A 13,079-nucleotide genomic window follows, 5' to 3' on the forward strand; every position below is an offset into this window, starting at 1 on the left:
CAATAAGATAAATGCGTGAATCGTTTTGGAGATTATGTGGAAAAATGAGCATGAAACTTCTAAACTTTTAGTAATAAAGTCATTTTGTTATGTCAACATCTTTTTTTATAGCCCATCGGAGGTTGGGAAAAAACCACCCCTCATAGTACGGGAAGGGTAAAACTACAGACATGCAGTTGTATATCTAAGAATACCTTGTCCTTGGAAAGGACCCTCCTTACTCAATATAGAGGGCAGTAAATTGACTGAGAATATGGATCCCAAGATGTAACACACACCGTTGGAAATGAGGGGATGCTTCTTCTTCCATTTTTTCCACGCTTGTGGGGTTGCGGGTGCAAACTGTGTCATACATGTGAATCTGGCCCTGCTCTTCCTGACGCCAATCCTGTGTGAAGGGATCACTATTGCCTGTTTCTGAGGGGGTCGGTAGGTTGGTGTGTTGTCTGAATATGAAGAGGAGAGTTTTGGGTACATCCAATCCCCAAGCCAGAAGAATTAATCAGATGCAATTGAAATCCCTGACATGAGCTGGAATTAAACCCGGTATCCTCTGACAAGTGGGGAGTATTACCTGGGGAAAGTAACGCAGCACTGTGCAAACATGGCGACATCCAGAACCCTTAACCTATCCAAGATCTCTTTGAAACCACTGCAGCTGCTGAATCTTAAAAAATTTTTACTTGACATGGACTCTGAAAGTCAATTAGTTTTGAATACCTTACTCATTTAAAATCTAGCAATATCGTGACTTTTTGACTTAATATTATGGAACATTTTTCATTGTTATTCATCTTAGGCCCATGCAAAATAACTTAATAATAGGACATCTTGTTTTTAAAGTCCTTCAGCATTTATTGTTTAACATCCTTTCTTCTGACAAGCTTTTCCTGGAAATATACAGGCATATACACTGACTGGCCAAAAGTCACTGGAAGAGGAGGGTCCCAGCAGAAACTCTGCCGTGTATGACCCCTGAGCACTGCGGCTAGCTGCGGTGTAGTTGAGCATTTTGTCAGTCACGAGCGCCGTGAAGATGGCAACATGTCGCGAGTGAACAGACTCTGAACGTGGGACGATCTTTGGCGCACGGCGCATTGCGAAGATTACATGCAAATTCGGGCTTCCGAGGTCAACGGTGTCGAGGGTGGATCTTCACTATCGCAGAGAGAATGTTACCACCCATGTAAACCACCCGCACAGGAAGACCACAGGTGTTTAACGAACAGACATAACGTTGCCTCCACAGAACCATACAGGGCGCTCGTCGGGCTACTGTGAGTCAGATTGCCCAGTTGAATGTTGAGAGTCAGGAATCTATTTCTACCAGGACTGTAAGGAGGCAACTACACCACATAGGCTTCACCAGCCGACGACCAACTCGTGTCCCTTTGCTGACATCTCGACACAGAACTCAACGATGTGCACGGGCCCGCAAACATCAGCAGTGGACCATGGAACAATGGTGGCGTGTGGTATAGTCCGATGAATCCCGGTTCCAGTTGTATCGAGCTGATGGGCATGTGAGTGTGTGTGGTGTGCCCCATGAAGCTATGAATCCTGCTTGTCAACAAGGTTGTATCGAGGTGGGAGGTGGCTCTGCTCTGGTCTGGGTGGCGTTCTTAGGGTCACAATTAGACCCCTTTGTCCGGCTGCAGGGAGCGCTGACAGGTGCAAGTTATGTGGACATTATTTCAGACCATCTGCATCCCTTTCTGGCCCTAGAGTACCTGATGGAGATGCCACATTTCAACAGGACAACAGGCCATGTCACCACTCTGTGGTGGCATGCAGGTGGTTGGAGGAGCACTCCAGTGAAGTTCACGACCATGGATTGGCCCTCCAGATCCCCCGATCTTAATCCGATCCCTTGAAGGTCGCGGCGCAATATATTGCGTGTTGGAATTTGAAGTGATATATCTTCGTAACTGTATGTCTTTGGACAATGATTGAAAAACGGATAGCTCCCTACATCTGTTGGCTATATTTTGAAGTCATTAGGTTATTGTTATCACCACGGGGAGTGTTAGAAATGAAATGTTTTTAAGCGGATGTCTTCAGCTTTAGCGAGTCAATTGCAAACAGTTGAACATGGCTGTGCTAAGTCGAGCTGACTTGCTTAAAAGCGACGATACAGTTTGTGAAATTCTTATGAATACTGAAAGTGATTGTTCAGTATTTGAAGACAGTGATGAAGATGATGTAGGAGGTATATTTGGAAATAATTCAAGTGGCGAAGACTTAAATGAAAGTGAGGATGAGGTCTTACAGCCGGCACGTCCGAAGCGCGAACGTGAATAAAGCGCCTAGTTATCACACAGTTTGGGAAGACAAGACTATAACCAATTCACGCCAACCGCTTTAGCTTCGATGACAGTAAGTCAGGAATTCAGAATGTTTCACTGACGAAAAATTCTTCAGAAATTGACATTTTCAAAAAAATGTTGTCCACCTCTGTGGTTTAGTGGTTATTGTGATTAGCTTCCACCCCTAGAGGCCCGAGTTCAATTCCTGGCTCTACCACGGAATTTGAAAAGTACTACGAGGGCTGGAACGGGGTCCTCTCAGCCTCGGGAGGTCAATTGAGTAGAGGTGGGTTCGATTCTCACCTCGGCCATCCTGGAAGTGGTTTCCCATGGTTTCCCCACTTCTCCTCCAGGCAAATGCCGGGATGGTACCTAACTTAAGTCCATGGCCACTTTCTTCCTTCTTCCTTGACTATCCTTTTCAAACTTTCCATCCCCCACCAAGGCCCCTGTTCAGCATAGCAGGTGAGGCCTCCTGGGCGATGTACTGGTAATTTTCCCCAGTTGTATCCCCTGACCCAATGTCTCATGCTCCAGGACACTGCCCTTGAGGTGGGATCCCTCATTGAGTCCGAGGGAAAAACCAACCCTGGAGGGTAAGCAGATTAAGTAAGCAAGTAAAAAATTGTTCCCTGTACCTTGTTTTAAGGATTTTCATACCAAAAAACACTAAAAATGATGTTTCACAATTTTTGCAGATTAAGTAAGCAAGTAAAAAATTGTTCCCTGTACCTTGTTTTGAGGATTTTCATACTAAAAAAACTACTAAAAATGATGTTTCACAATTTTTGTGCTCAAACTAGTTGTTTGATGTCTTGTTAACATACTGTGTTAAATTCATTTCGTTTCATTAAAATATAATGCCTCTTGAGGGTTGTTTTGCAAACATGTGCAATAACCTAAATTTTGGGGTGTGCAGTGGACTAAGAAACCTGACTCTCAAAGGGTTAATGAGATGCTGTCGATCCACGTCTACACTCCATGAATCCCACACCAACTACACAAGACCAATTGTGGGTAGCAGTGCAAAATGTGTGGGTCCAGATCCCTCCAGAACAATTCCAACACTTTGTAGAGTCGATGCCTCGACGTATTGCTGCCATTTTGAGAGCTCGCGGAGGAGCAACTCATTAACATCACATTCAGTGTCTTCCTATGACTTTTGGCCACTCGATGTATTTGTTGAACACCCCTTGTAATTTTTTTTTTCTTCCAAGTTTTCAGTATTGTTTTTTTATCAGAGCTGAATAATGATTCTATAAAGCATTATAAAAATATAGTGTTAAATGTCATCACATTCCCCAATGACGACATCACATAAACTTCATGACTGCCAGCCCTTAGTATTACTACAGGGGCAGTCGTTAGATCATCTCTCATACAAATGTTTTAAGTTATCTTTACTTTGTTCTTTAATAACTTCTAAGTAGTGACATCAATTAATTAAAACTATTTTATTATAATTCTACAGACAATTATTATTCAGAGTATTATTGAGTTTTTGTTTACGTTCTGTCCATTATTATTGAGTTTTGGTTTATGTTCATTGACAAGAGATCTTTCTTGGTCAGTGGTTTGTTTAGGTAGTCCATGGGGACGGAGATGGAGGGACGTCATTACGTGCCTGAAAGAGGTGGATAAAAAATACAGAAGAAGCTGCATCAGCGACCCTGCAACATTGCAGAGGAAGCAGAAGTTTGTTGGAATCCATTCTCTTCTGGTACCCATAGAACACTGCTTTTTTCATGGAATCCAGTTTATTATGTTTATCATGAGGTATAACTTCTGTCAGATTTTAAAATATTTAAAATATTTATGCCTCAAGAAACTATTTATGCTTCAGTTTAGGATCCATCATTCAAATTCATTAAGGAGCACTAAAATAACAAAGCTGTAGGGTACTGGTGTTGGAGAGCTGAGGAAGATGAAAATAAAATTCCCTGTCCTTTGAAACCTGGTAGTAGCATTTAAAAAAATGCTGCAAAATTTAGGCTGGGAAGACTTGGGAGAAAGAAGAACAGCTGCTTGACTAAGTGGTATGTTACAATTATAAATAGGAAAGGAATTCCACCTTATCAATACTTGTATATTATAATTATTATACTACAGTACCGGTTTTGACCCCCAATTTCGGGTCATCCTCAGCTTAACAATACACTCACATACAGTACATCAAACAATGATTGATATTACTTTGTCTGGGGAATGCCATATGATAACAAATATTTGAATACGTCTAAGTGGGGCATGTCAAATCGGGAACTAACGTGTGCCACTATGTGTGACACTGCAAGTGTATGTCTATAATAACATACTTAAACTTAAAATTGGTTTGTACAACACTATCGTAACTGAAAGCTAATTATAAGTATATATGGCTAAAAACAATATATATAAGAACACTTCATCCACATAAACGTTCGTATCTTGCGTATACCCAGTTCATCAGTTGACTTCTGTGTTTGACTCTTTTGTCATAGTTGTGCATTTGGTTGATGCTTTTGAGCTTAAATAATATAATTTGCTTGTAAAATTGTCCTGTTATTTATATAAAAGATTTTTGTCTTCATATATGTGCATAGAATAAAACACTTTCTGAAATTTAAAAATGAGTTCCAGGCGTGTAGTTAACAACTAGGATAAAATGTATGTATACAGCTCTGCTGTGTGTTGAACCTTGTTGTTTTACGTTAACATCGAATCATGTTGTGCTGTGACATTGATAAAATTTGAATGGCATTTGTAGCTGTGCATTGGTGTTATGATTATCTGTGGAAGATACGATTGAGTTATGAGTGATATTATACATTGGAGGAATGTCTAAGGATTGTGTGTGCTAATTTGAATATGTACTTACTATTGTTGGTGTGGTTGAGTTGCGTTTTGTATGAGAGCTCACTGTGTACTGCTTCGTGTTCGTCTTAGGCTCACACCACCTACTATGAGGGGAGAGGGTAGAGGGGTAGGGAGAGTTGCTGTTGTGGGGGTAGGAGTGGAGCTAGGTGTGTCGTTCGATGGTTCTCTGTCGCGTGTCATGTTTTGTTTATTGATTTTCTTAAGGTAACCATTTTTTACAGCGGGGATGACTGTATTGAAAATGATGTTAGTTTTTTCTGTGATTTCGTTTATATTGAAATATGGATTAGTATATTGATCTAGAGAAATGTAAAATTTTTCTGTTATATTGAGCTGGGGGCCCTTGGAGTTTCAGAATTTGCATGTAATTTTCTATATTCGTGAAACTGTGTTTGTAATCTTCAATGTGTTGACCAACTGAGGAAAAATTATTGTGTTTTACAGCGTTTATATGTTCATTATAGCGGGTTGGAAAGTTCCTGCCGGTACGTCCGACGTAGCTTGTCTCACAGTTATTGCATTTAATACGGTATACCCCTGAGTGGTTGTATTTATTATTGCTATTAATTGTCCTAAGGTGTATAATATTGGTATTGTTGTATGTAGTTTTAAATGCTATTCTTAAGTTGTGTTTTTTAAAACATATTTTATGGGATATATGTGTACATTATTGAAAGTAAATAGTGCATAATCTTTCTTAGGTTTGTCTATTTTTCTTAATTTAGTTTTTGGGTTGGAATTTTAGTTTATGAATAATTTATTTACCATTTATTTACCATTGTTTTTAGCTATGTTATGAATTAGTTGTAATTCTTTGTTTAAATCTTCTTTTGTTAACGGTATATTAAACGTTCTATGTATCTAAGGTAATATGCTGCTCTTTTGTGTGTTAGGGTGAACGGAATCTATTTTAATTGTGTTTGAGGTATGCGTGGGTTTTCAGTATATTTTGTAAGACTGGTGGTTTTTATGTCTAGTTATTGTTATGTCCAAATAGTTTAGGGTACAATTGTTTTCGGTTTCTTTGGTAAATTTTATGTGGGGGGTCTATTGTGTTGAGTTTGTCTAGTATAATGGTTTCATCTGTGAACCTGTTGTCGATGATGACGAAAATGTCATCAACAAATCTACACCAAAAAAATATATTGTCTATTTTACTGACTGATGTGTGCTCTAAATGGTCCACATGAATTTTGGCAAGTATACCAGAGGCCCCGGTCTCGAAAGCCAAGAATAACGGCCGAGAGGATTTGTCGTGCTGACCACATGACACTTCGTAATCTGCAGACCTTCGGGCTGAGCAGCGGTCGCTTGGTAGACCAAGGCCCTTCAAGGGCTGTAGTGACATGGTGTGTGTGGCTTTTGTTTTTTTTAATACCAGAGGCGGGAGATCCCATTGGTAGGCCTTGTTGCTGGTAAATGGTATCGTGGAATTTGAAGTAGTTGTTACTGATTGCAAAATCAAGAATTTGTTGTTTTGGATGTTACTGTGAATTTTGTCGATATATTGTGGGAGCCTTTTTTTAAGTGGTATGTTCTTAGCTGTCGGTGGAGAAATAGCATGGTATGACATTAGTTGATTAATAAGTTTGAGTGGTGTTTTTAAACATAGGAAATGTCACAATATGAAAATAAAATTGGCATTCAAGACAAATTGGGGCTTGTTTATAGGAATAGCAGTTAGGGATTGGAATAATTTAAGGGAGATCTTCAATAAATTTCCAAATTCTTTGCAATTATTTAAGAAAAGACTACGTAAACAACAGATAGGGTATCTGCCACCTGGGCGACTGCCCTAAATGCAGATCAGTGGTGACTGATCGATTGATGACTGATTAAAGTAGAGATCAAGAGTTATCAGAGAACTATGGTTGCCATCCAGTTTTCACCCATTGTGAGCCCTTAAATGAAGCTCAAGGAACCAATCTAACATACAAAAATTATTGAACCAACGGAGAAGTTTGAATTCTAGGAAATACCAAATGATAACGTAGTCCATCCATGGTATAGAATAAATCCCTGACTTTTCGCCCTCCCATTCAGTGCTGGGATATCTGTGTTTTAAATGGATGTTAAAACCTCTTGCTGATAGTATGTAGAGTTCACTTTCACAGTATTAACAACACGGTGAATGGTTAACTTGCCATTGTAGCAGTATTCAACGATGATCACAAATACCCTTGGAAAACTTTCCTGACATTCTTCGTATGTTTGATTTCATTTTTATCCCTAGGACGGCAGTAAATCAAGAGGGTTTATTACAGTCGCTGAGTGGCTCAGATGGTTCAAGCGCTGGCCTTCTGACCCCAACATGGCAAGTTCGATCCTGGCTTATTCCGGTGTTATTTGAAGGTGCTCAAATACGTCAGCCTTGTGTCGGTAGATATACTGACACGTTAAAGAACTCCTGCTGGATTAAATTCTGGCAACTCGACATCTCCGAAAACCGTAAAAGTAGTTAGTGGGACGTAAAGCAAATAACATTATTTACATTCACTAAAGCACACATATGCTTCATCTAATGTCACCACGTCTTTCCGTCTTTCCCCTGCCAGATAGCCCTCATACAGCTTTCTTGCGTTAGTGCAACGTTCCGAAATGTGATGAGGTAACAGCTTGTAAACTCGGTGCTTACACCGCTTTTCTAATTGCAGATCCTTGTTGATTATGGTGCTAACCGTTGAAGCAGACATCCCCAAATTAGGTGTGATAGCTCTTTGGTGGGTAGGTTTACCACCTGAGACAAGGGCTTTCACTTTCCTCACCACTTCTGATGTACGGCTGGTGGCTTGTCATGGATTTGCCTGTTTGTTTACCCTCTGGAATTAGTGGTGGTGATTTTTGTTTTAAGAGGAAGTACAACTAGGTAATCATCCTCTCTGAACAAATTAGTGGAAAAGAAATTTAAAATAAAATAAAATAATTTATTCAGTGAAGGAATTTGGAAACAGTACAAAATGAAACAAGAAATTATTGAATTAATCCACTGTCGCACATAAAGCGGATGACGAGATCAGCAGTAGTTGTGTCATCGGCTAATATGCGTTTGAGTGTTTCTTGCAGGTCGAGGCTCTGTCTTAGGCCAGAGAGATTGGCGCACTCTGTGAGGATGTGGGCTACGGTGAAGTCGGCACCACAAGAACACATTGGGGGTCTTCCTTCTTTAGGAGATAAGACTGCATAGATTATCCATGACCTATCCTCAGCCTACACAGTAGTATGGTCTCTCTCCGTGAAGGCTGGAAAGAGGACCGCCACACGTTAAGCCCAGTCGATATTTGCCACTTTTTATTCAATACAGCACTGATCCATACCTACTAACTTTTGGAAATAAAAAATAGGAAGATTTTTTAATTCTTCGATTTCATTACATATATTGCGCCATAGTCTAGGTGAAAAAAACGGACACGATAAAAGGCATACCTATCTACAGATACAATCCAAATTGACCATTAAATTTAAAATCTAAAACTAAGAAAAAACAAAACTGGTTACAAGAAAATGTACCTAATCTTTTTCATTTATGACACATACGAATAATATTTATATCACACCGACACATGCAACAAAATGTATAATAGTTTCCCTTATTAGATGGTAAAATTAATGGTAATTTATTGGTCTCTCTGAACACTTGCAGATAAGGTTTGTTATATTTTTTTGGCCATAACGTGAAGAGAAAATACCAGAAACTGTCACCGACACAACTCCCTGAAATACATTCAACTCATTAAAATTATTCACGGAGATATGCGAAACTACCATATACAAAACAATTCAATATGTCTCATACATTATTAACATAAGACTTCCTGTGGAGTAGGGGGCAACGCATCCGCCTGTCACCCGGTGGCCCCGGGTTCGATTCCTGGCCGGGTCAGGGGTTTTTAATTGTAAATGATTAATATCCGTGGCCTGGGTGTTTGTGTCGTCCTTAACGTTCCTTTCCTCACATTCAACCCGTTACACTTCTGCACTTTCCAAATACACGCAGGTTCATAACGTATGGTGCCAGTAGGGGCAAAAGATCTTTCTAGGCCGACGCCCCGAACAAATAGCATTTTTTAAAAAACAAGACTTTGACAGTGGGGGGAGCACAGAAACGCAAGAAAAACAAATGGCCTACAACTCCAATGAAACTACGCACAGAAACTATGTTAACAGCGTGCGAACCACACAGTAACAAACTCCTTCTTTCGTCCTGATTAACCGAGCCACTTTCGCGCGCTAGCCTCTCTTACTTGTAGGATGATTGCCGTCCCTAATCTCCAGCTGTGGTGAGCGGAAACACGATACACTCGCGAAATAAAGCATCAAATAATTACGCATGAAAATGAGGTGGTGTCAATTATACAAGCACATAGGAATTTATCCTTTACTTTAGGGGAAGAGTATTGACCGTCCTGGAGGTTACATTAGTCAAAATTAGGAAGTAAAAAATAATCGCCAGGCTGAGTGGCTCAGACGGTTAAGGCACTGGCCTTCTAACCCCAACTTGGCAGGTTCGATCCTGGCTCAGTCCGGTGGTATTTGAAGGTGCTCAAATACGACAGCCTCGTGTCGGTAGATTTACTGGCACGTAAAAGAACTCCTGCGGGACTAAATTCCGGCACCTCGGTGTCTCCGAAGACCGTAAAAGTAGTTAGTGGGACATAAAACAAGTAACATCATTATTAGTAAAAATAAATCGGAAAATCAGAAGACAAGTTAAAAAACTGAAAGTCTCCGGGTAAATTGGAAGGATTGGCAGGTATGCTGATCCCGTTCTTTGATATCAATAAATCATGCTTCTTGCACATTCCTTGGATTGCAGAATAGCTTATATTTAGCATCGGAAAAGGCTGTTATGTAACCCTCCCAGTAAGGGTCCGTTGCTTTGGCATCATTGCAGCTAATGTCACGACTCTACACACGCATTCTCTGTAATGACGTGAATCATCACTCCCCATTTTGACATGCTCAGGTTGATAACAGTGCCACCAGCGGCCTTCAAACTCGTTACCAGAAATCCCAAATGACCTTCTATTCAGATCAAACTGTGAGAGGGTGGTGTGTTTAACAAATAATGTGTATTGAAATGAAAGGCGTTACAATGATGTCCGCAGAATGAATGTGAGCCTTCAGAAAGCGCCAGCAGAAAGAAAAGATGCTGTACAGTCCTAGGGTTGACAAGATCTTCAACGTCATTAAAAAAACTTGTTTATTACAATATGCTCATCATTCTGGCAGATTTCAGTGTCCACATGAAAAACACTTTCAATATCGACATAAATAATGACCCAGCCATCTCATCAATGCCATGTTCACGCGTCATGTCGAACACATGCGCATAACCAATTACATCTCGTACTTTTCCTACAAGAAACTTCTGCTCAGCATCATGGAGGTGCCCTGATATGTGGGAGGGGAGAAACACCTCTGTATCTATCTTTATGAAATGATGCAAAGAAATTGATCGTTATTAAATTTGAGTTTCATGTATTGAAAGATAAATTCTGTTCATTTTTTTTCCTTAAGGGAATTTGCAACCTTTTCTTTTCTTCGCTATATGGAGGGTAATCTTGAGAATCACTCAACCGATTTTGGTATTCACCATTAGAAAACTAAATTCTTACATATTATTACAGGCTGTATAATTATTTTAACTTCTCTGAGGAACAAGCAGTTTTTAAAAGGTATGAAATCAGAGAAATAAAGTCTCCAGGAACCTAAAAATTGAATATGCTGCTTGAACAGTTGGTCTGTTAAAAGATGCAATTCCACCAAGTGCACTTAGAATTCAATTTTTTTACAAGAAAGTACAAATTAATTTTTTTCCTAACTAGCAGTTTCCCAGGAAAAAATGCTTGTATGTGTTTTTTGGCACATGCTTTATCAGGCAAAAGCCAGAATATTGGGTCAGTTAATCTTGTCAGAAAAAATGTAGCACCATATAGGATTTAGAATTCAATTTCCTATTAAAAATATTCACATCCATTTTCTTTGTAAACATAACGATTTGCCAGAAAATTTAACTTTTACATGTTCAAGGAGCAAGCACGCAGCCAGGGCGCTTGCATGTTGAGTGCGGAACAGCTAAGAAACGTTCCTTTCATTACGTCGGAGGATCGTCCGACAGTATGTCAAGATATTTTCCCTACAGCAATGAATGACCGGAATTATGCAGGTACACATTTTCACAACAAGAGCAGTCACCTGATAATGGAAAAAGCACGTGAAGATCATTGATAGCATTTTAGTTTTTGGATGCCAGGAACCTACTACGCTGGCGTAGCAGGGGGAGAGGTGATACTCCCAGGTGGCAGATAGGGGGGTCCTAACCAGCTTGCCAGTGGACTTGAGTGAAATAAAAGAGCTCTCGCGGACCAAACACACAACTCCCTGTGGGTGGGGGACGCAGACGAAGAATACACCCACAGTATCCCCTGCCTGTCATAAGGGGTGACCAAGGGGTGATCGAATTAGAACCATGAGACTACTTGTAATTAGTACTGCCGGGCTGAGTGGCTCAGGCGGTTGAGACGCTGGCCTTCTGACCCCAATGTGGCAGGTTCAATCCTGGCTTAGTCCGGTGGTATTTGAAGATGCTCAAATACATCAACCTCATGTTAGTAGATTTACTGGCACATCGACGTCTCCAAAAACCGTAAAAGTAGCTAGTGGGACGTAAAGCAAATATAATTATTATTTGTAATTAGTACTACCACATGAGAAACACCATGGGTCGCTTTTACTTGCGCTTAGTACCACTATGTTAGGTATAAAATTGGTTTGTGATTAGTAGCAACAGTGTGTGCTGTCGGCCCTTACAGTACCTGTGATTAGTACCACTATATGAGGAACACCACGGGATAGTACGAGTCCCTGTGGTTAGTACACTTATGTGAGATACACCATAGGTCTGTGTTACATGTGTGCATTACATTACCTGTGAGTAGTACCATAATGTGTGGAATACCGCGAGTCTACACTACTTTTGATTAGTATTGCAACATGGCAAATACCATGGTTCTACTTTCGTAGCGATAAGTACTATTATGAGGGGTGATGACTTGGATTTTGGACCCCTTTAGACTACAAGCATCATCAATTCAGTATTGTGCTTTAGAAGCAGTCCCTTGGTCAGTAATACTATTATTTTATGTCAGTTTCTGTGAATGAGAGGTATTGCAGGTCAGATCCACTGATTGTTTCAAATTCATACCCATCCATTTATTCTTTGTCCTCGCGTATTGAATTCTGGTCAGTGGAGGATTTTTGATTTGTCACTACATTTTGTCTCATTTTGTAACATTAGGGGCCGATGACCAAATGTTAGGCCCCTTTAAACAATAATCATCATAAAAGCACTGAAGGAGTGAAAATAAATCTAAGCAGCATTTCAGTATTGGGAGAAAAACAATTATTCCACCATTTATGATCATCATTATACCGTTCCAGTTTCCTGGGCACTGTTGACAAGCCTCTTCTGTCTTACTGAGATACGTTCTGTTGTTAATGACGTCCTTTAATGTCCTTCAATTATCTGCAAGGTCCATCTTTACGAAGTCCATCCAATGGTTTCATGGTCTTTCCACCATCCATTTTTCTGGCACATCTCTCCAAGTTAACATAAGCCATCCTTGTTAACTCCATCCTCACTACATGCCCAAACCACTTCAATCTGGGCATGCTGACCCAATCTGCCAATGATTTCTCAATCCCAGCTTCCTTTCTAACCCTGCCATTCCGTACCTTGTCCAAGCTTTTTTTTTAAATTGTGGACCTCAAGAACCTCATTTCAGATGCCTGTAATCTTGACGAGTTCTTAGCGAGAGTGCATATTTCAATACCAGAGGTTTAGATTGGTATTAAGTATTGATTGAACATTACCAGCTTTGATTTTGTTGGTACTTTCGGATCCCAAAGGAGAGTTTG

The sequence above is a fragment of the Anabrus simplex genome, chromosome X, assembly GCF_040414725.1.
Source record: "Anabrus simplex isolate iqAnaSimp1 chromosome X, ASM4041472v1, whole genome shotgun sequence".
NCBI classification, from domain to species: domain Eukaryota; kingdom Metazoa; phylum Arthropoda; class Insecta; order Orthoptera; family Tettigoniidae; genus Anabrus; species Anabrus simplex.